Source organism: Oncorhynchus kisutch, linkage group LG6 (genome assembly GCF_002021735.2).
Source record: "Oncorhynchus kisutch isolate 150728-3 linkage group LG6, Okis_V2, whole genome shotgun sequence".
Taxonomy (NCBI): domain Eukaryota; kingdom Metazoa; phylum Chordata; class Actinopteri; order Salmoniformes; family Salmonidae; genus Oncorhynchus; species Oncorhynchus kisutch.
In genome coordinates, this window is record NC_034179.2 from 621112 (window position 1) to 643999 (window position 22888).

The 22888-nt window shown below is 42.0% G+C and overlaps 1 pseudogene; it reads right to left on the bottom strand.

Moving 5' to 3' along the window:
- Positions 1 to 2966: 2966 nt before the first annotated feature.
- LOC109884850 (general transcription factor II-I repeat domain-containing protein 2-like) lies at positions 2967 to 5026 on the bottom strand (annotated as a pseudogene).
- Positions 5027 to 22888: the final 17862 nt, after the last annotated feature.

A 22888-nucleotide genomic window follows, 5' to 3' on the forward strand; every position in this document is an offset into this window, starting at 1 on the left:
ATCATCAGTAGACTTAGTATAGAACCACCATGTCATTAGTATACTTAGTATAGAACCACCATGTCATTATCATTAGTAGACTTAGTATAGAACCACCATGTCATTATCATCAGTAGACTAAGTATAGAACCACATCATTATCATCAGTAGACTTAGTATAGAACAACCATGTCATTATCATCGGTAGACTTAGTATACAACCGCCATGTCATTATCATCAGTAGACTTAGTATAGAACCACCATGTCATTATCATCTGTAGACTTAGCATTGAACCACCATGTCATTATCATTCGTAGATTTAGTTTAGAACCACCATGACATTACAATTAGTAGACTTAGTATAGACCCACAATGCCATTATCATTAGTAGACTTAGTATAGAACCACCAAAACATTATCATTAGTAGACTGAGCATAGAACCATCATGCCATTGTCATTAGTAGACTTAGTATAGAACCATCATGCCATTATCATTAGTAGAATTGGTATAGAACCACCATGTCATTATCATCAGTAGACTTAGTATAGAGCCACCATGTCATTATCATCAGTAGACTTAGTATAGAGCCACCATGTCATTATCATCAGTAGACTTACTATAGAACCACCATATCAGTATCATTAGTAGACTTAGTATAGAACCACCATGCCATTATCATTAGTAGATTTAGTTTAGAACCACCATGACATTACCATTAGTAGACTTAGTATAGACCCACCATGCCATTATCATTAGCAGACTTAGTATAGAACCACCGTGTCTTTATCATTAGTAGACTTAGTATAGAACCACCAAAACATGATTATTAGTAGACTGAGTATGGAACCATCATGACATTATCATTAGTATACTTAGTATAGAACCATCATGCCATTATCATTAGTAGACTTAGTATAGAACCACAGCGTTATCATTAGTCAAATAAGTGTAGAACCACCATGTCATTATCATCAGTAGACTTATTATAGAGCCACCATGTCATTATCATCAGTATAATTAGTATAGAACCACCATGTCATTATCATTAGTAGACTTAGTATATAACCATCATGCCATTATCATTAGTAGACTTGGTGTAGAACCACCATATCATTATCATCAGTAGACTTAGTATAGAACCACCATGTCATTAGCATCAGTAGACTAAGTATAGAACCACATCATTATCATCAGTAGACTTATTATAGAACCAACAAAACATTATCATTAGTAGACTGAGTATAGAACCATCATGCCATTATCATTAGTATACGTAGTATAGAACCATCATGCCATTATCATTAGTAGACTTAGTATAGAACCATAGCATTATCATTAGTAGAATAAGTGTAGAACCACCATGTCATTATCATCAGTAGACTTATTATAGAGCCACCATGTCATTATCGTCAGTAGACTTAGTATAGAGCCACCATGCCATTATCATCAGTAGACTTAGTATAGCACCACCATGTCATTATCATTAGTAGAATTAGTATAGATGCATCATGTCATTATCATTAGTAGGCTTAGTATAGAACCACCATGTCATTATCATCAGTAGACTTAGTATAGAACCATCATGCCATTATCATTAGTAGACTTAGTGTAGAACCACCATGTCATTATCATTAGTATATTTAGTTTATAACCACCATGTCATTATCATCAGTAGACTTATTATAGAGCCACCATGTCATTATCATCAGTAGACTTAGTATAAAACCACCGTATCATTATCATCAGTAGACTTAGTATAGAACCACCATGTCATTAGTATACTTAGTATAGAACCACCATGTCATTATCATTAGTAGACTTAGTATAGAACCACCATGTCATTATCATTAGTAGACTTAGTATGGAACCACCATGTCATTATCATCAGTAGACTTAGTATAGAACAACCATGTCATTATCATCAGTAGACTTAGTATAGAACCACCATGACATTATCATCAGTAGACTTAGTATAGAGCCACCATGTCATTATCATCAGTAGACTTAGTATAGAGCCACCGTGTCATTATCATCAGTAGACTTAGTATAGAACCACCATGTCATTATCATCAGTAGACTTAGTATAGAACCACCATGACATTATCATCAGTAGACTTAGTATAGAGCCATATCATTATCATCAGTAGAGTTGGTATAGAACCCCCATGTCATTATCATCATTAGACTTAGTATAGAACCACCATTTGTCATTATCATCAGTAGACTTAGTATAGAGCCACATCATTATCATCAGTAGACTTAGTATAGAACCACCATGTCATTATCATCAGTAGACTTAGTGTAGAACCACCATGTCATTATCATCAGTAGACTTAGTATAGAACCATCATGCCATTATCATAAGTAGACTTAGTGTAGAACCACCATGTCATTATAATTAGTAGACTTAGTATAGAACCACCATGTCATTATAATTAGTAGACTTAGTATAGAACCACCATGTCATTATCATCAGTAGACTTAGTATAGAACCATCATGCCATTATCATTAGTAGACTTGGTGTAGAACCACCATGTCATTATCATTAGTAGACTTAGTACAGAACCATCATGCCATTATCATTAGTAGACTTGGTGTAGAACCACCATGTCATTATCATCAGTAGACTTAGTATAGAACCACCATGGAGCTGTAGACCTTAGAGCACGTCCTGTTTAGTCTTAATACTGTATCTTACTGAGGCCTATATTTCAATACCTCTAAAGCAGGGGTGTCAAACTCAAATACCCAGTGGGCCAAAATGTAAAACCTGAACAAAGTCACGGGCAAACATTGAACAAATTAACCTTTTAATATGGACCCAAACAAGTTTTGCTTTAACATTGAATATGGAACAAGCATCGCTTATTACCATACAATATATAATTTAATAGTGGAGACATGCAAAATCGAATTTCAAATGAAAAAACACATCAATGGCATTCATTTATTAAATAAATAAAATTTAAATAAAAATTGTATGCCTCTTTTCTATTTGCAGCCTTCTGATTTAAATACCAAAATAAACTTTTTCCACTGGCTAATAATTTTACAAATAAAATGATAATAAATCAATCAACCATTCAAGCCCATGCCTTGTAGCAAGAAAAAGTGCATAAAGAAAACGTTAATTATTGCACACTGGTCTAATCTGATGTGCCCAAGCCAGATACCTGGCATCTCTTCTTGGATGCTAGTTCATCAATGTCTGGGCTCAAGCTCTGAGCTAAGGAAATCCTCAGTATCGAGCGAAGATGTTCATCAGTCAGACGTCTCCTGTGAGTTGTTTTGGTCATCTTCATCGAGGAGAAAAGTTGCTCGCATAGATAAGTGCTGCCGAACATGGAGTGCATCTGAGCAGCTTGGGTGCGGAGCTGAGGCATTGTGTCAGGGATGAACCGTGGAAACTGTGCGGCGCCCACAGCATCATACTTTGACTTCAGCGTGTCGTTGCACTGGAGTTCAATCAGCTCCATTTGGATGTTGGTTGGTGCATCAACTGCGAAGGGATTACTAAGCAGTTCAAACTTGCATTTCTGGGCATCGAAGTCGGCAAATCGCCGGCTAAACTCAGCGGCGAGAACACTGAGTTTTTCAGCAAACTGTGCGCATGGGAACACGGCGGTAGAGATCTGCGCTTTTATGGATTGGCAGCAGGGAAAATGGCAAGGGTTTCCTTGTAGCATCTGATTCTCCCACAGGCACAGTTTAGTTTTGAAGGCCCTCACTGCAGCGTACATGTCTGTGATGATGCGCCCCCGCCCCTGAAGCTGCAGGTTCAGCGCATCGAGATGGCTCGAGATGTCACAGAGAAAGGCCAGCTCACACAGGAACTTTTGCTCCCGGAGCTCTGCTGTATCCTTCCCTTTGGTTTCCAGGAATTGACATATTTCCTCACGCAGCTCGAAACATCTGTTCAGTACTTTTCCTCTGCTTAGCCATCTCACCTCTGTGTGATACGGCACGTCTGCGTATTCCGAACCACACTCCTCCAGAAAAGATTTAAACTGGCGGTGATTTAGACCTTTGGCTCTTATAAAGTTAACTACCTGTGTTACTGTGGTCATAACATGTTCCATCTTTAGGGCTTTGGCACACAGTGCTTCCTGATGTATGATGCAGTGGTAAACAGTTAGCTCACCTGCACAGTTCTCTTCCCGCATCTTCTCCCGAACCATGCCCACCAGTCCACTCTTTTTACCGCACATCGCTGGCGCACCATCTGTCTTTAATCCAACGAGTTTATCCCACGGCAGCTTTATTTCAGTTACACATTTGGAAACCTCCTCAAAGATTTCCTTTCCTGTGGTTGTGCCATGCATTGATTTGAATCCTAATAGCTCCTCCGTAACACACAGATTTGAGTCCACTCCACGGATGAAGACTGACAGCTGAGCAGTATCAGATGCGTCGCAGCTCTCATCCACAGCGAGGGAGAACGCAACAAAATCTTTTCCCTTTTCCATCAGCTGGTCATACAGATTGGTGGCAAGATCACATGTGCGATCAGCTACTGTGTTCCTGCTCAGGCTCACGTTTGAAAATGCTTGTTTTTTTCTCTGGGCATACGAGGTCACAAACCTTCATCATGCACTTTTTCATGAACTCTCCCTCATTAAAGGGCCGGGCTGATTTTGCGATCTCTGCTGCCACTATATAACTAGCCTTTACAGCAGCCTCGCTTTGTGATGTGGCTTTTTTAAACATATTCTGTTGTGAAACCAAACTTCTTTTCATCTCCTCTACTTTCTGGCTCCTTTGAGTCATGTCCAGGTCCTTGTATTTGTCATGGTGTTTCGTTTCATAGTGTCGTCTAATGTTGTACTCCTTACTTACAGCCACGTTGACTCAACAAACAAGACAAACAGGTTTGTCTTTTACATATGTAAACAGATATTCTGCCTCCCACTTGTCCAGAAAGCTCCTGTTTTCTGCCTTTCTTTTCGCCATTTTTGGGAAGGGTTAGCTCGCTGACAGTTGTAGCGTCTATGTTGCTATGACTACTGTCACAGAGGAGAGAGCGTTTCTGGGTCCTGTCCTGATTGGCGTGCGAAAACAGCAGAGCATTATGGGATTCGTAGTATTAGTGGTGAATGCGCTGTATAATACCGGCGGGCCAGCTCTAGTAGTAATTTGGTATTGTCTCGCGGGCCAAATATAATTACCCCGCGGGCCAAATTTGGCCCACGGGCCAGAGTTTGACACCCATGCTCTAAAGGATCCTGTATCAATCAATAATGAATTTGTTCATGTCATCACAAAGCAGACAAGTTTTTCGTGATTTGAAATGCAATCAAACATTTCAGTTTTAAAATAAAATAAAGTGAGCCTTGAATAATTAGCTTAACCAGGTTAACAATAAATAAACCATTCCGTTTTGGAAATTGCATTCACGAATGTGACTGTTTTTAGACTTTGCTGTAGTAAAGGCTTTGCAAAAAAACATTACAACAGACTCTGGTACGCTTATCATTTATTTATTGTTGTTTACAGTGTTCCAAACGTCAGAAAAATGATATGGTAATCTAACAGCTGTATACTGCACATCACCTGTTTGGCACGCAGCACTTCCCTTCTGTTTCTTCATCTCCAGTATTTTATTCTACACTGACTTCCACTGTACCTCCTGAACAATGTGGAAATATTCAGCCCATTTCCAGTTTGTCACTTCCTCTGCATCCATTTTGCTGTCACATGTGTTAATGTGTTCGGAGTTTGTTATAACCAACTTATTGTTGTGATTATGATATGCCATAGGCACGGCCGCCTCATAAAGCGGGATTAGGAGGCCGCCTCATAAAGCGGGATTAGGAGGCCGCCTATGGCAGCAGATTGATGAGGGTGGTATTTTCTGAGTTAAACTGACCAAGACGCACCTCCAACAATGACACATAAAACCTCACATAATTCTGCCCTAAAAAACAATACAATGGCATATGGACTTTTTAGGTGAGCGCCATCCTTTGATAAGCAGTACCCACTTTGTCAAAGGCAGGGGAGCAAAATATTTTGCTCTACCAATCCCAGCATGCCTTTCCAGGGTGCTGTCCATTCCCAGCATGCCTCTCCAGGGTGCTGTCTATTCCCAGCACACCTCTCCAGGGTGCTGTCCATTCCCAGTGTGCCTCTACAGGGTGCTGTCTATTCCCAATGTGCCTCTCCAGGGTGCTGTACATTCCCAGTGTGCCTCTACAGGGTGCTGTCTATTCCCAGTGTGCCTCTCCAGGGTGCTGTCCATTCCCAGCGAGCCTCTCCAGTGTGCTGTTGAAGAGATGCCTCTCTGCGGCGCTCCATCAACCTTCCGTAAAAATAATCATCCAACAAAAACCATGTATCAGATATAGGATATGATACGTTGTTGTAAGATGGCACCGGAGAAAAAGGCAGACGTTTTACGAGACCGAATGTGTTTTTTTGTTTGTTTATTTGCGTTGTTTGTCTCTTATGACCAAAAATAACTTCTAGACATCAGGATCCCAACACGAAGGATATACTGTTTCCTCTGGAACAGGTCCCGATCCCCATGATCTGCGTGAAGAGGAGGCAGAGAAAGAGAGGCGGGCTGCCTTCTGAGAATTTGTAGGCGATTTAATAAACCCCCACTTCCCTCCATTCTGCTAGCAAAAGTACAATCCTTGAAGAATCGACGAGTTACGCGGAAGATTAAACTACCAATGGGACATTAAAAACTGTAACATCTTATGCTTCACAGAGTCGTGGCTGAACGATGACAATATCAACATACAGCTGGGTTGTTATACGTTGCACCGGCAGGATAGAACAGTGGCATCAGGTAAGGCAAGTGGCGGCGGTACCATTTGAAAGGAAACATTTTGACAATTTGTGTAAATGTAAAAGGGATGTAGGAGAATATTTCACTTGAGATCTAGTAAAAGATAATACAAAGAAAAACACAAAAAAAATGTTTGTACCCTCATCTTTGAAATTCAAGAGAAAGGCCATAATGTATTATTCCAGTGAAAGTGCAATGTAGATGCTGGCCACTAGATGACAGCAGTGTATGTGCAAAGTTTTAGACTGATCCAATGAACCATCACATTTCTGTTAAAAATGTTGTATCAAGACTGCCTAAATGTGTCTAATTTGTTAATTAATAACTTTTCATGTTCAAAAGTGTGTACTCTCCTCAAACAATAGCATGGTATTCTTTCACTGTAATAGCTACTGTAAATTGGACTGTGCCATTAGATTAAAAATAATTTCTGCCAATATCAGATACTATGTCTATGTCCTGGGAAATATTCTTGTTAATTACAACCTCATGCTAATCGCATTAGCCTACGTTAGCTAGACCGTTCCACAGTGGACCTACCAATCCTGAAGAAGTTTAGCAAAGCAACATATCCTTAAAACAGGACAGGTCACATTAAAATGGATAATATGGAATGGACAATCACAACTATTGTCCAGGAGTTTCCCCCTATTGTCAGGATCAGTGGATTCCCCCCATTATCAGGATCAGTGGTTTAACCCCGTTGTCAGGATCAGTGGTTTAACCCCGTTGTCAGGATCAGTGGTTTAACCCCGTTGTCAGGATCAGTGGTTTAACCCCGTTGTCAGGATCAGTGGTTTCCCCCATTGTCAGGATCAGTGGTTTCCCCCATTGTCAGGATCAGTGGTTTCCCCCATTCTCAGGATCAGTGGTTTCCCCCCATTGTCAGGATCAGTGGATTCCACCCATTGTCAGGATCAGTGGATTCCACCCATTGTCAGGATCAGTGGTTTCCCCCCATTGTCAGGATCAGTGGTTTAACCCCATTGTCACGATCAGTGGTTTAACACCATTGTCAGGATCAGTGGTGTCTCCCATTGTGAGGATCAGTGGTTTCCCCCCATTTTCAGGATCAGAGGTTTCCCCCCATTGTCAGGATCAGTGGTTTCCCCCCGTTGTCAGGATCAGCGGTTTCCCCCATTGTCAGGATCAGTGGTTCCACCCATTGTCAGGATCAGAGGTTTCCCCCCATTTTCAGGATCAGAGGTTTCCCCCCATTGTCAGGATCAGTGGTTTCCCCCCATTGTTAGGATCAGTTGTTTCCCCCATTGTCAGGATCAGTGGTTTCCCCCATTGTCAGGATCAGTGGTTCCACCCATTGTCAGGATCAGAGGTTTCCCCCCATTGTCAGGATCAGTTGTTTCCCCCGTTGTTGGTCCACCGTTTATGAATGCCTATCCATGTGGTTGGTCCACCGTTTATTGAAAATATGTATTTTCAACTTTCATTTAGAACCGAAAATGAACCTGATTTCAACGTTCGGAAAATGGATAATTTTCAACATCCGGGAAAGATGCCTTTTCACCATCCTGGAAAATATATATTTAGCCAGTTAAGAAGAAATTATTTTACCCCGGCAAAACCCTCACCTAACCTGGACGATGCTGGGCCTATGGGACTCCCTATCACGGCCGGTTGTGATACAACCCGGGATCTAACCAGGGTCTGTAGTTATGCCTCTAGCACTGGGATGCAGTGCCTTAGACCGCTGCGCTACTCGGGAGTACTGCTTCACGGCAGACTGGAACCCCTTTAACCCCGTTTTATACAGCTGTACAGCTTGTTTGGCCTGCGTTGTGTCAAGTCACTCCAGTTCACACAGACTTTCCTACTGATCTTTGTAGATAGCGCCTGATAAATTAAGGGCAGCAATGATGTTGAGAGCAGTAGCAACACTTTTGCAGTTCTCCATGGCTAATGTTATATCTTTAAAAAAAATGGTAGCAAGGATTATCGACACATACGAGCAGCTCATGTTACAGACAGAAGCAAGTTACATGGCAGACCAATCAGAATTCATCTCTTAGCATGTCCAACCCATCCATTATCTCAGCCAATCACGGCTAGCATGAAGGTTCCTGACTTTTTCTGTGGCTAAACCAACTAGGCTTGTATTTAACAATTGTATTAGTATTTACAGATGCCATACAAGTTTGATATTAAGGCACATGAAAGTTCACATGTTCGAGAAGGCATTCTGCCCCAAAATGTATTTCGATAAAAAATGTAATGTTATGCTCGAATACCTCTCCTGTGAAGTAGTGAAATCCGACATACGCCAAGTTTCCTGAAACACATTTCTCAATTTTCTATTTACTTTTTGTATTGTGTGCGTATCGTTAGGTATTACAGCACTGTTGGAGCTTTTGGGGTGTTGCTATAGGCCACCAAGTGCTAACAGTCAGTATCTAAATAATATGTGTGAAATGCTTGATATGTGATGTAAACAGAGAGGTCTACTTTCTTGGGGACCTGAATATTGACTGGTTTTCATCAAGCTGTCCACTCAAGAGGAAGCTTCTCACTGTAACCAGTGCCTGTAATCTGGTTCAGGTTATTTATCAACGTACCAGTGTTTACAAACACTACAGAAACAAGATCATCCACATGTATTGATCAGATGTGTACTAATACTGTCGAACTTTGTTCTAAAGCTCTAAACCCATTGGATGCAGTGATCACAATATAGTGGCTATATCCAGGAAAACCAAAGTTCTAACAGCTGGGCCAAAAATAGTGGATAAGAGGTCATACTAAAGATTTTGCTGTGACTCTTATGTGGATGACGTTAGAAATATGTGTTGGTCTGATGTGATTAATGAGGAGCATCTAGACGCTGCACTTGGTGAATTTATGAAATTGCTTCTTCCAATTATTGATATTTATTTTTTTTTATTTTTTATTTCACCTTTATTTAACCAGGTAGGCTAGTTGAGAACAAGTTCTCATTTGCAACTGCGACCTGGCCAAGATAAAGCATAGCAGTGTGAGCATACAACAAAGAGTTACACATGGAGTAAACAATTAACAAGTCAATAACACAGTAGAAAACGAAGGGGGGGTCTATATACAATGTGTGCAAAAGGCATGAGGAGGTAGGCAAATAATTACAATTTTGCAGATTAACACTGGAGTGATAAAAGATCAGATGGTCATGTACAGGTAGAGATATTGGTGTGCAGAAGAGCAGAAAAGTAAATAAATAAAAACAGTACGGGGATGAGGTAGGTGAAAAGGGTGGGCTATTTACCAATAGACTATGTACAGCTGCAGCGATCGGTTAGCTGCTCAGATAGCTGATGTTTGAAGTTGGTGAGGGAGATGAAAGTCTCCAACTTCAGCGATTTTTGCAATTCGTTCCAGTCACAGGCAGCAGAGTACTGGAACGAAAGGCGGCCAAATGAGGTGTTGGCTTTAGGGATGATCAGTGAGATACACCTGCTGGAGCGCGTGCTACGGATGGGTGTTGCCATCGTGACCAGTGAGCTGAGATAAGGCGGAGCTTTACCTAGCATAGACTTGTAGATGACCTGGAGCCAGTGGGTCTGGCGACGAATATGTAGCGAGGGCCAGCCGACTAGAGCATACAAGTCGCAGTGGTGGGTAGTATAAGGTGCTTTAGTGACAAAACGGATGGCACTGTGATAGACTGCATCCAGTTTGCTGAGTAGAGTGTTGGAAGCCATTTTGTAGATGACATCGCCGAAGTCGAGGATCGGTAGGATAGTCAGTTTTACTAGGGTAAGCTTGGCGGCTTGAGTGAAGGAGGCTTTGTTGCGGAATAGAAAGCCGACTCTTGATTTGATTTTCGATTGGAGATGTTTGATATGAGTCTGGAAGGAGAGTTTGCAGTCTAGCCAGACACCTAGGTACTTATAGACGTCCACATATTCTAGGTCGGAACCATCCAGGGTGGTGATGCTAGTCGGGCATGCAGGTGCAGGCAGCGACCGGTTGAAAAGCATGCATTTGGTTTTACTAGCGTTTAAGAGCAGTTGGAGGCCACGGAAGGAGTGTTGTATGGCATTGAAGCTTGTTTGGAGGTTAGATAGCACAGTGTCCAAAGACGGGCCGAAAGTATATAGAATGGTGTCGTCTGCGTAGAGGTGGATCAGGGAATCGCCCGCAGCAAGAGCAACATCATTGATATACACAGAGAAAAGAGTCGGCCCGAGAATTGAACCCTGTGGCACCCCCATAGAGACTGCCAGAGGACCGGACAGCATGCCCTCCGATTTGACACACTGAACTCTGTCTGCAAAGTAATTGGTGAACCAGGCAAGGCAGTCATCCGAAAAACCGAGGCTACTGAGTCTGCCGATAAGAATATGGTGATTGACAGAGTCGAAAGCCTTGGCGAGGTCGATGAAGACGGCTGCACAGTACTGTCTTTTATCGATGGCGGTTATGATGTCGTTTAGTACCTTGAGTGTGGCTGAGGTGCACCCATGACCGGCTCGGAAACCAGATTGCACAGCGGAGAAGGTACGGTGGGATTCGAGATGGTCAGTGACCTGTTTGTTGACTTGGCTTTCGAAGACCTTAGATAGGCAGGGCAGGATGGATATAGGTCTGTAACAGTTTGGGTCCAGGGTGTCTCCCCCTTTGAAGAGGGGGATGACTGCGGCAGCTTTCCAATCCTTGGGGATCTCAGACGAGATGAAAGAGAGGTTGAACAGGCTGGTAATAGGGGTTGCGACAATGGTGGCAGATAGTTTCAGAAATAGAGGGTCCAGATTGTCAAGCCCAGCTGATTTGTACGATAAACATGCACCTGTTAAAAAAACTGACTGTTAGAACTGTTAAGGCTCCATGGATTGATGAGGAATTTAAAAACTGTATGGTTGAAAGAGATTTTTATTTATTTTACCTTTATTTAACTAGGCAAGTTAGTTAAGAACAAATTCTTATTTTCAATGACAGCCTAGGAACAGTGGTTTAACTGCCTGTTCAGGGGCAGAACAAGAGATTTGTACTTTGTCAGCTCGGGGGTTTGAACTTGCAACCTTCTGGTTACTAGTCCAACGCTCTAACTACTAGGCTACCCTGCTGCCCTGATGGGGGAAAAGGAGTGGCTAATAAGTCTGGCTGTACATCTGATTGGCTGACTTACTGTAAATGGGGAAATTCTGTGACTAAACTCAACAAAAAGTAGAAGAAACTTCATTATGAATACGGTTTTTCAATTCCTCATCAACAGACTTTCAGCATGCTTATAGAGAAGGGCACTCAACATGTACTGCACTGACACAAATTACTGATGATTGGTTGAAAGAAATTGATCATTAGAAGATTGTGGTAGCTGCACTGCTAGATTTCAGTGCAGCCTTTGATATTATTGACGATTAATTTTTTTATTTAACTAGGCAAGTCACAAATTCTTATTTTCAATGATGGCCTTGGAACAGAGGGTTAACTGCCTTGTTCAGGGGCAGAAGGATAGATTTTTACCTTGTCAGCTCGGGGATTCGATTTTGCAACCTTTCGGTGACTAGTCCAATGCTCTAAACACTAGGCTACCCGCCACACAAACCTGTTGTTGAAAAAACATATGCGCTATGGCTTTTCAACTTCTGCTATATAGTGGATTCAGAGCAATATATCTAATAGAACTCAGTGTTTTCTTTAATGGAAGCTTCTCTATTGTCAAACATGTAAAGTGTGGTGTACCGCAGGGCAGCTCTCTAGGCCTTCTATTCTTTTTTGTTTTTACCAATGGCCTGTCACTGGCATTAAACAAAGCACGTGTGTCCATATATGCTAATGATTCAACCATATACGCATTAGCATCCACAGCTGATGAAGTCACTGAAACCCTTAACTTCTTATGGTATTGGCGTTGAGGCCTCAATGCTTTTTGAGTTAACCTCTTAGGCTCAGGGACGGTTGGCGTTGAGGCCTCAATGCTTTTTGAGTTAACCTCTTGGGCTAGGGGACGGTTGCGTCCCACTTGGTCAAAAAACAGGGAAAATGCAGTGCGGCAAATAAATAAAAATGATATCAAATCAAACTTTCATTAAATCACACATGTAAGATACTCAATTAAAGCTACACTCGTTGTGAATCCAGCCAACATGTCAGATTTTAAAAAGGCTTTTCGGCGAAAGCATAAGAAGCTATTATCTGATGATAGCACAATAATAAACAAAGAGGGTAGCATATTTTAACCCTGCAGGCGCTACACAAAACGCTGAAATAAAATGATCCAGAAAAAAACTGCTTCCAAAAAACGCAACGTCAACTCCAAAATATTTCAAAAGTGGCCTATAAACTTTGCCAAAATGTTCAAACTACTTTTATAATACAACTTTATCTATTTTTAAATGTTAAAACCTGTTGGGGCAAGTGGTTCCCCTCAGGGAACTCCACCCCCCCGTTCAGCTGAAAAGGTGGTGCAGGGAATTCAAAAATATTCTTTAGAAATATTTCACTTTCACACATTAACAAATCCAATTCCTCAAATGAAAGATAAACACCTTGTTCATCTACCCATCATGTCAGATTTTTTAAATGTTTTACAGCAAAAACACAACACATATTAATGTTAGACCCCCACCAAACCAAAGAAAAAAGATAAGATAAAATCACCAAAGCAGGATTAGAAATCAAATGTAGTAATAAAATTACTAACCTCTTGAAAATCTTCATCAGATGACAGTCATATGACATGTTACACAGTACATTTATGTTTTGTTCGATAATATGCATTTTTATATCCACAAATATCGGTTTACATTGACGCCATATTCAGTAATTCCTCCAAAATATCCGGAGGAATTATAGAAAGCTACGCCAGATAACAGAAATACTCATAAACTTTGACTAAAGATACATGTTCTACATATAATTAAAGATACACTGGTTCTTAATGCAACCGCTGTGTCAGATTATTTTTTAAACGTTACGGAAAAAGCCTAACATTGCAATAATCTGAGACGGCGCTCAGACGTAACCACCATGTTGGAGTCAACAGAAATACGAAATTACAACGTAAATATTCCCTTACCTTTGATGATCTTTCATCAGAATGTAGTGCAAGGAGTCCTAGTTCCACAATTCATCCAAAGTGAAAATACAGCCCCCTATCCTCAACAAGTTTTAATAATCGGTCAAATTGTAGACTGGTCTATCTGTGTTCAATACAGGAAGACAACAAACCAACGCTACTTTTCACATCTTGCGCACTCTCAACAGTGTTACCCAGTTACCCTAGATGGCCGACTTCTTCATTGCACAAATGAATAACCTCAACCAAATTCCAAAGACTGGTGACATCCAGTGGAAGCGTTAGGAACTGAAAACAGGTTCCTAAGAAATATAATTTGCCAATGAGAACTCTTATGAGAACAATAAAAAATTCTGAACAGTTAGTTCTCTGGGTTTTGCCTGCTACATAAGTTGTGTTATACTCACAGACATGATTCAAACAGTTATAGAAACTTCAGTGTTTTCTATCCAAATCTACTAATAATATGCATATCTTATATTCCTGGCATGAGTAGCAGGGAGTTGAAATTGGGAACGCGATTTATCCAAAAGTGAAAATGCTGCCCCCTATACCTTAAGAAGTTAATTAATAAATCTTCTTATGGACGAGGTCCCTGTGGCGGGATCAAATCAGCGGACATTTTAGAGCGCCACCGAAAGTTTCCGATAAAACTCAAACTTTCATTAAAACACACATACACTTTTTAAAATGACAAAAGTTGCCTATATACTTTTACAAATCACTTCAAATTACTTTTCTAAACCTACTTTAGGTATTAATAAACGTTAATAATCTATTAAATTGATCACGGGGCGATCTGTATTCGATAGCAGCAAGTCCTGAAATCATACTCCATGTTTTCACTTTCATAACATCCTGTGGTGAGCCCCAAGAAAGGAAGAGCCTACACGTCACCAAACCAAGGATAAAGCAGCCCCAAAATGACAGCACTGGCGACATCGTGTGGAAGCTGTAGGCGTTTACAGGGGATCCCCATGTATTTTTTTCAGCCTTAGACAATACATTGACTGGCGGATGGATATTATTTTTGTGTTTTTTGTGAACAGTTTTTCGAAGGATTTTGACTCCTAAACACGTTATGTTATAGCCACAGACACGATTTAACCAGTTTTAGAGACTTCAGAGTGTTTTCTATACACACACACTTATCATATGCATTTACTATATTCCTGGTATGAGTAGCAGGACGCTGAAATGTAGCGCGATTTTTAACAAAAAGCTGCGAAAATTCGCAGCCTCCTTAAGTTAACAAAGATTTGCAGTCTGTTTTGGAATGGGTGACCAGTAAACTGGTCCTGAACATCTCTAAAACCAAGAACGTTGTATTTGGTACAAATCATTCCTTAAATTCTAGACCTCAGCTGAATCTGGTAATGAATGGTGTGGTTGTTGAACAAGTTGAGGAGAATAAATGACTAGGCATTACCTTAGATTGTAAAATGTCATGGTCTAAACACATAGATTCAATGATTGTAAAGATGGGGGTGGTCTTGCCCTAATAAATTGATGCTCTGCTTTTTTGACACCACACACCAAAAAGCAAGTTCTACAGGCTCTAGTTTTGTCTAATCTTGATTATTGTCCAGTCGTGTGGTTCAGTGCTGCAAGAAAAGACCTAGTTAAGCTGCAGCTGGCCCAGAACAGAGTGGCACGTTTTGCTCTTCATTGTAATCAGAGGGCTGGAATAAATTCTATGAAGTCTACGAAAGCCAAGTTAATCAACAGATCACTGACCACCTCAAATCCCACAGTACCTTGACCGCTGTGCAATCCGGTTTTCGAGCTGGTCACGGGTGCACCTCAGGTACTAAACGGTACTAAACGATATCATACCCGTAAATGATAAAAGACAGTTCTGTGCAGCCGTCTTCATCGACCTACCAAGGCTTACGACTCTGTCAATCACCATATTCTTATCTGCAGACTCAACTGCCTTGGTTTCTCAAATGATTGCCTCGCCTGGTTCACCAACTACTTCTCAAACAGAGTTCAGTGTGTCAAATCGGAGGGCCTGTTGTCTAGACCTCTGGCAGTCTCTATGGGGGTACCACAGGGTTAAATTCTCGGGCCGACTCTATTCTCTGTATATATGAATGATGTCGCACCTGCTGCTGGTGATTCCCTGATCCACCTCTACGCAGACGACACCATTCTGTATACATCTGACCCTTCTTTGGACACTGTGTTAACTAACCTCCAAACGAGTTTAAATGCCATGCAACACTCTTTCCGTGGCCGCCAACTGCTCTTAAACGCTAGTAAAATCATATACATGCTTTTCAACCATTCACTGCCCACACCCACCCACCCGTCTAGCATCACTACTCTGGACAGCTCTGACTTAGAATATGTGGACAACTACAAATACCTAGGTGTCTGGCTAGACTGTAAACTCTCCTTCCAGATGCATATTAAACATCTCCAATCCAAAATATTAAATCTAGAAATCTATTTCGCAACAAAGCCTCCTACCAAACATACCTTCATAAAACTGACTATCCTACCGATCCTCGACTTCGGCGATGTCATTTACATCATCTATAAGTCTTTGCTAGGTAAAGCTCTGCCTTATCTCAGCTCACTGGTCACGATAACAACACCCACCCGTAGCACACGCTCCAGCAGGTATATTTCACTGGTCACCCCCAAAGCCAACACCTAATTTGGACGCCTTTCCTTCCAGTTCTCTGCTGCCAGTGACTGGAACAAACTGCAAAAATCGCTGAAGCTGGAGATTTATATATCCCTCACTACCTGCTCAGGTTTCAGGTACTATGAAGCTGCCAGTTGAGGACTTGTGAGGCGACTGTTTCTCAAACTAGACACTCTATTGTACTTTTCCTCTTGCTCAGTTGTGCACCACTCCTTTCTTTTCTGGTTAGGGCCAGTCTGCGCTGTCTTGTCTCTTGTCTCTAAAGCTGGAGACTTACATTTGCCTCACTAACTTTAAACATCAGCTATCTGAGCAGCTAACTGATCACTGCAGCTGTACATAGCCCATCTGTACATAGCCCACCCAATCTACCTACCTCATCCCCATACTGTTTTTATTTACTTTTCTGCTATTTTGCACACCAGTATCACTACTTGCACATCATCATCTGCTCATCTGTCACTACAGTGTTAATCTGCTAAATTGTAATGACTTTGCTATTACGGCATATTTATTGCCTTACCTCCTCACGCCATTTGCACACACTGTATACAGACTTTCTCTTTGTTTCTGTTGTGTTATTGACTGTACTCTTGTTTATTCCATGTGTAACAGTTTCTGTGTTGTTGTTTCTGTTGCACTGCTTCCCTTTACATCTGTAACATCTGTGTCGTATTTGTTAAGACGTGTGTGTGTGTGTGCGTGTATTCTACCTGTTAGCCTGTTTCATATGAAGAGCATGTCAGCTCCACTATTCTTCATTACTTCCCTGCTCACATGGTGTCCTGTCTGTGACCTGCTTGGGGATCAAAGGTCATGTATTTCCCACCACTGTGTGTTTGAGTTGAATTTTACTGCAGGGTTCTGGATAGGACAGGGACAGAGGGCCACTGTGGAAACAGGCTTTTATAGGAAATCTGGTCCTCATATGGTCCAACATGTCAGACTGAGTCCCTACTCCCTTTATGGTGCACTCTGGTCCCATAGACTCTGGTCAAATGTAGTGCACAAAGTAGGGGTATAGGGTGGTGTTTGAGACACACCCCTAGGCCTTATTTTAGGCCTTATTTTAGGCCATGTTTCCATAAACCCTGAAAGTGTGGTATTCTCTACAGCTAGCATGATCACACACACACACACACTCACACTCACACTCACACACACACACTCACACACACACACACACACACACACACACACACACACACACACACACACACACACACACACACACACACACACACACACACACACAGTCAAACCATTAAGCAGCCTTTCCACAGCATTCACTCTGTCATTATAATCACTGTGTCTGATTAGCTTCATATTAACACAGGAAATACAATACACTGTCTCATTGTTTTATTTTGGTTTATGTCACCTTTATTTAACCAGGTAGGCCAGTTGGGAACAAGTTCTCATTTACAACTGCGGCCATGTCAAGATAAAGCAAAGCAGTGCAACACAAATAACAAAACAGAGTTACACATGGGATAAACCAGCGTACAGTCAATAACACAATAGAAAAGTATGCATACAGTGTGTCCAAATGGCGTGAGGAGGTAAGGCAATAAATAGGCCATAGTGGCGAAGTAATTACAATTTAGCAAATGAACACTGGAGTGATAGATGAGCAGATGATGATGTGCAAGTAGAAATACTGGTGCGGAAAAGAGCAGAAAGACAAAAACAAATATGGGGGATGAGGTAGGTAGTTGGTTGGATGGATGGGCTATTTACAGATGCAGCGATCGGTAATCTGCTCTGACCGCTGATGCTTAAAGTTAGTAAGGGAGATATACGTAGGTCTCTGACTGATTTTTGCAGTTCGTTCCAGTCATTGGCAGCAGAGAACTGGAAGGAAAGGCAGCCAAAAAAGGTGTTGGCTTTGGGAATGACCAGTGAGATATACCTGCTGGAGCGTGTGCTATGGGTGGGTGTTGCTATGGTGACCAGTGAGCTGAGATAAGGCGGTGCTTTACCTAGCAGAGACTTATAGATGAACAGGAGCCAGTGGATTTGGCGACGAATAGTTAGCGAGGGCCAGCCAATGAGAGCATACAGGTAGCAGTGGTGGGTAGCATAAGGGGCTTTGGTGATGAAACGGATGGCACTGTGATAGACGGCATCCAATTTGCTAGGTAGAGTGTTGGAGGCTATTTTGTAAATGACAGTCTAAGTAAAGAATCGGTAGGATAGTCAGTTTTACGAGGTATTATAATCACTGTGTTTGATTAGCTTCATATTAAAAAAATAAATACAATACACTCTGTAGAGAGGTTTCTAATGGCCCAATACACTTTGTAGACAGGTTTCTAATGGCCCAATACACTTTGTAGAGAGGTTTCTAATGGCCCAATACACTTTGTAGAGAGGTTTCTAATGGCCCAATACACTTTGTAGAGAGGTTTCTAATGGCCCAATACACTTTGTAGACAGGTTTCTAATGGCCCAATACACTTTGTAGAGAGGTTTCTAATGGCCCAATACACTTTGTAGAGAGGTTTCTAATGGCCCAATACACTTTGTAGAGAGGTTTCTAATGGCCCAATACACTTTGTAGAGAGGTTTCTAATGGCCCAATACACTTTGTAGAGAGGTTTCTAATGGCCCAATACACTTTGTAGAGAGGTTTCTAATGGCCCAATACACTCTGTAGAGAGGTTTCTAATGGCCCAATACACTCTGTAGAGAGGTTTCTAATGGCCCAATACACTCTGTAGAGAGGTTCCTAATGGCCCAATACACTCTGTAGAGAGGTTCCTAATGGCCCAATACACTTTGTAGAGAGGTTTCTAATGGCCCAATACACTCTGTAGAGAGGTTCCTAATGGCCCAATACACTCTGTAGAGAGGTTCCTTCCTAATGGCCCAATACACTCTGTAGAGAGGTTCCTTCCTAATGGCCCAATACACTCTGTAGAGAGGTTCCTAATGGCCCAATACACTCTGTAGAGAGGTTCCTAATGGCCAAATACACTCTGTAGAGAGGATTCTAATGGCCCAATACACTCTGTAGAGAGGTTCCTAATGGCCAAATACACTCTGTAGAGAGGATTCTAATGGCCCAATACACTCTGTAGAGAGGTTACAAATTTTTTTATTTTTTTATTTTTTATTTCACCTTTATTTAACCAGGTAGGCTAGTTGAGAACAAGTTCTCATTTGCAACTGCGACCTGGCCAAGATAAAGCATAGCAGTGTGAGCATACAACAAAGAGTTACACATGGAGTAAACAATTAACAAGTCAATAACACAGTAGAAAACGAAGGGGGGGTCTATATACAATGTGTGCAAAAGGCATGAGGAGGTAGGCAAATAATTACAATTTTGCAGATTAACACTGGAGTGATAAAAGATCAGATGGTCATGTACAGGTAGAGATATTGGTGTGCAGAAGAGCAGAAAAGTAAATAAATAAAAACAGTACGGGGATGAGGTAGGTGAAAAGGGTGGGCTATTTACCAATAGACTATGTACAGCTGCAGCGATCGGTTAGCTGCTCAGATAGCTGATGTTTGAAGTTGGTGAGGGAGATGAAAGTCTCCAACTTCAGCGATTTTTGCAATTCGTTCCAGTCACAGGCAGCAGAGTACTGGAACGAAAGGCGGCCAAATGAGGTGTTGGCTTTAGGGATGATCAGTGAGATACACCTGCTGGAGCGCGTGCTACGGATGGGTGTTGCCATCGTGACCAGTGAGCTGAGATAAGGCGGAGCTTTACCTAGCATAGACTTGTAGATGACCTGGAGCCAGTGGGTCTGGCGACGAATATGTAGCGAGGGCCAGCCGACTAGAGCATACAAGTCGCAGTGGTGGGTAGTATAAGGTGCTTTAGTGACAAAACGGATGGCACTGTGATAGACTGCATCCAGTTTGCTGAGTAGAGTGTTGGAAGCCATTTTGTAGATGACATCGCCGAAGTCGAGGATCGGTAGGATAGTCAGTTTTACTAGGGTAAGCTTGGCGGCTTGAGTGAAGGAGGCTTTGTTGCGGAATAGAAAGCCGACTCTTGATTTGATTTTCGATTGGAGATGTTTGATATGAGTCTGGAAGGAGAGTTTGCAGTCTAGCCAGACACCTAGGTACTTATAGACGTCCACATATTCTATGTCGGAACCATCCAGGGTGGTGATGCTAGTCGGGCATGCAGGTGCAGGCAGCGACCGGTTGAAAAGCATGCATTTGGTTTTACTAGCGTTTAAGAACAGTTGGAGGCCACGGAAGGAGTGTTGTATGGCATTGAAGCTTGTTTGGAGGTTAGATAGCACAGTGTCCAAAGACGGGCCGAAAGTATATAGAATGGTGTCGTCTGCGTAGAGGTGGATCAGGGAATCGCCCGCAGCAAGAGCAACATCATTGATATACACAGAGAAAAGAGTCGGCCCGAGAATTGAACCCTGTGGCCCAATACACTCTGTAGAGAGGTTCCTAATGGCCCAATACACTCCGCTTGGAGTTTTACATTGACCAATACACTCTGTAGGTAGGTTTCCATTGACCCAATACACTCTGTAGAGAGGTTTTCTATTGACCCAATACACTTTGTAGGTAGGTTTCCATTGACCCAATACACTCTGTAGGGAGGTTTCCACTGACCCAATACACTCTGTAGGTAGGTTTTCTATTGACCCAATACACTCTGTAGGGAGGTTTCCATTGATCCAATACACTCTGTAGGGAGGTTTTCTATTGACCCAATACACTCTGTAGAGAGGTTTCCATTAACCCAATACACTCTGTAGGGAGGTTTCCATTGATCCAATACACTCTGTAGGGAGGTTTTATATTGACCCAATACATTCTGTAGAGAGGTTTTCTATTGACCCAATACACTCTGTAGGTAGGTTTCCATTGACCCAATACACTCTGTGGAAACCTCCTTTTAGAGTGTATTGGGTCAATGGAAAGTTCATTATAATTGTTGGCTAACTATATGCAAAATCAGTGAACCAACAGCTTAGCCGAGAGCTGTATGTTCTCTCCCAGATTCATGGACAGACATTTTGGAGCGTGAGGTAACCAGTCCATCCAGTATGCACAGTAATACAGTCCACGATCAATGGTGATTACTCAAATGTCTTTAATTTTAGAGTTTAGTCTAGACCTGTAGGCTATGTTTTGAAGTGGCTACGCTGAGCATACAAATAGCTATTTTGCACAGGCTTCTGGGAAAGCCAAGACCTGTGATTTTCACATTTTCTCCACTCCGAGGGCAGTGCATTGCGATGGGCTGATGGGAGTCTCACCTTCGTGCAGGCTATCTTTGGTGGACTGGCCACTGCTAGGAAGTGATCGCTCACTAAGGGAGAATGGAGTCAGCGGGACCTTCGTTGCTGAATTGCGGGATGATCCTTTCCTGGACCTGGCTGGCCGGACAGGCAGACACGTCACCGTTCATTGCGGAAGTCGAGGTCGGCATCCTCCACTTTCTGAGCCCTCTGCGGTGACGGGATTCATGAATGGGCTGCCAACATCGAATAGCTTCGCTCTGGGGCATGATGTTCTGGCACCGTCTTGTCATGCAGCGTAGGATGTTCCTTCCGTGTCGGCCAACATTGTGATGGCATCGCCGGGGTCTAAGGTGGGTTCTGCTTCACCGGGGTCTAGTGTGGGCTCTGCTATTCCTGGCATTTGTGGGGGGCGAGTTAGAGGAGCCCCTGATGGGGTTAGGGTTTGGCTGAGGGCTCCGGCTTGAAATGGACAACAGCCATCAACCATTATTATGGGAAGCTCCGTTGTTAGATTGGTGGAAGTCAGAAATACCCGTACAATTTGTTTTTCTGGAGCTAAGGTATTGGATTGATCAGAAGTCATGCCCACAATCAAGAAACATATTCCTGCTCTGAAAACAGTTGTGTTGCATATTTGGTCTAATAACATGATGTGAAAACTCTAAAGCTAAGAGACAATTTCTTACAACTCTTAGAGAATGCTTAGAAATTAGCAAAATAAATAATTGTCTCAGGCCCAAATACATGTCCTCGCCTTGTGGGACTGAGTGTTTTAGCCATCTTTGGTCTCTTCACCACTGGTTAATGAGTCTGACCAAGGACTTGGGAAAGTCCTTCGTCAACAATTTTGAATCCTTCTGGAATATGCCTGGCTACTTTGTGGAAGACGGAATTCACCTGGGTGAAAATGGCTCCCGGCTGTTATCATCAAACATTGGAAAGGTTGTTGGTCAACTAAATTGATATGAGGACAATATTATCATTACATGTAAGTCAGTTTTTACCATCTCCTTTTTGGTCTCTATGAGAGTTCCACATGTTGTATCTGAAAGTGGTGACATACGAAACGCTTCAGTCTGGTTTTAGATTCCATCGTAGCACTGAGACTGCACTCGTGAAGGTGGTAAATTACTTTTAATGGCTTCAGACCAAGGCTCTGCATCTGTCCTAGTGCTGTTTTTGATACCATCGATCACAGCATTCTTTTGGAGAGAC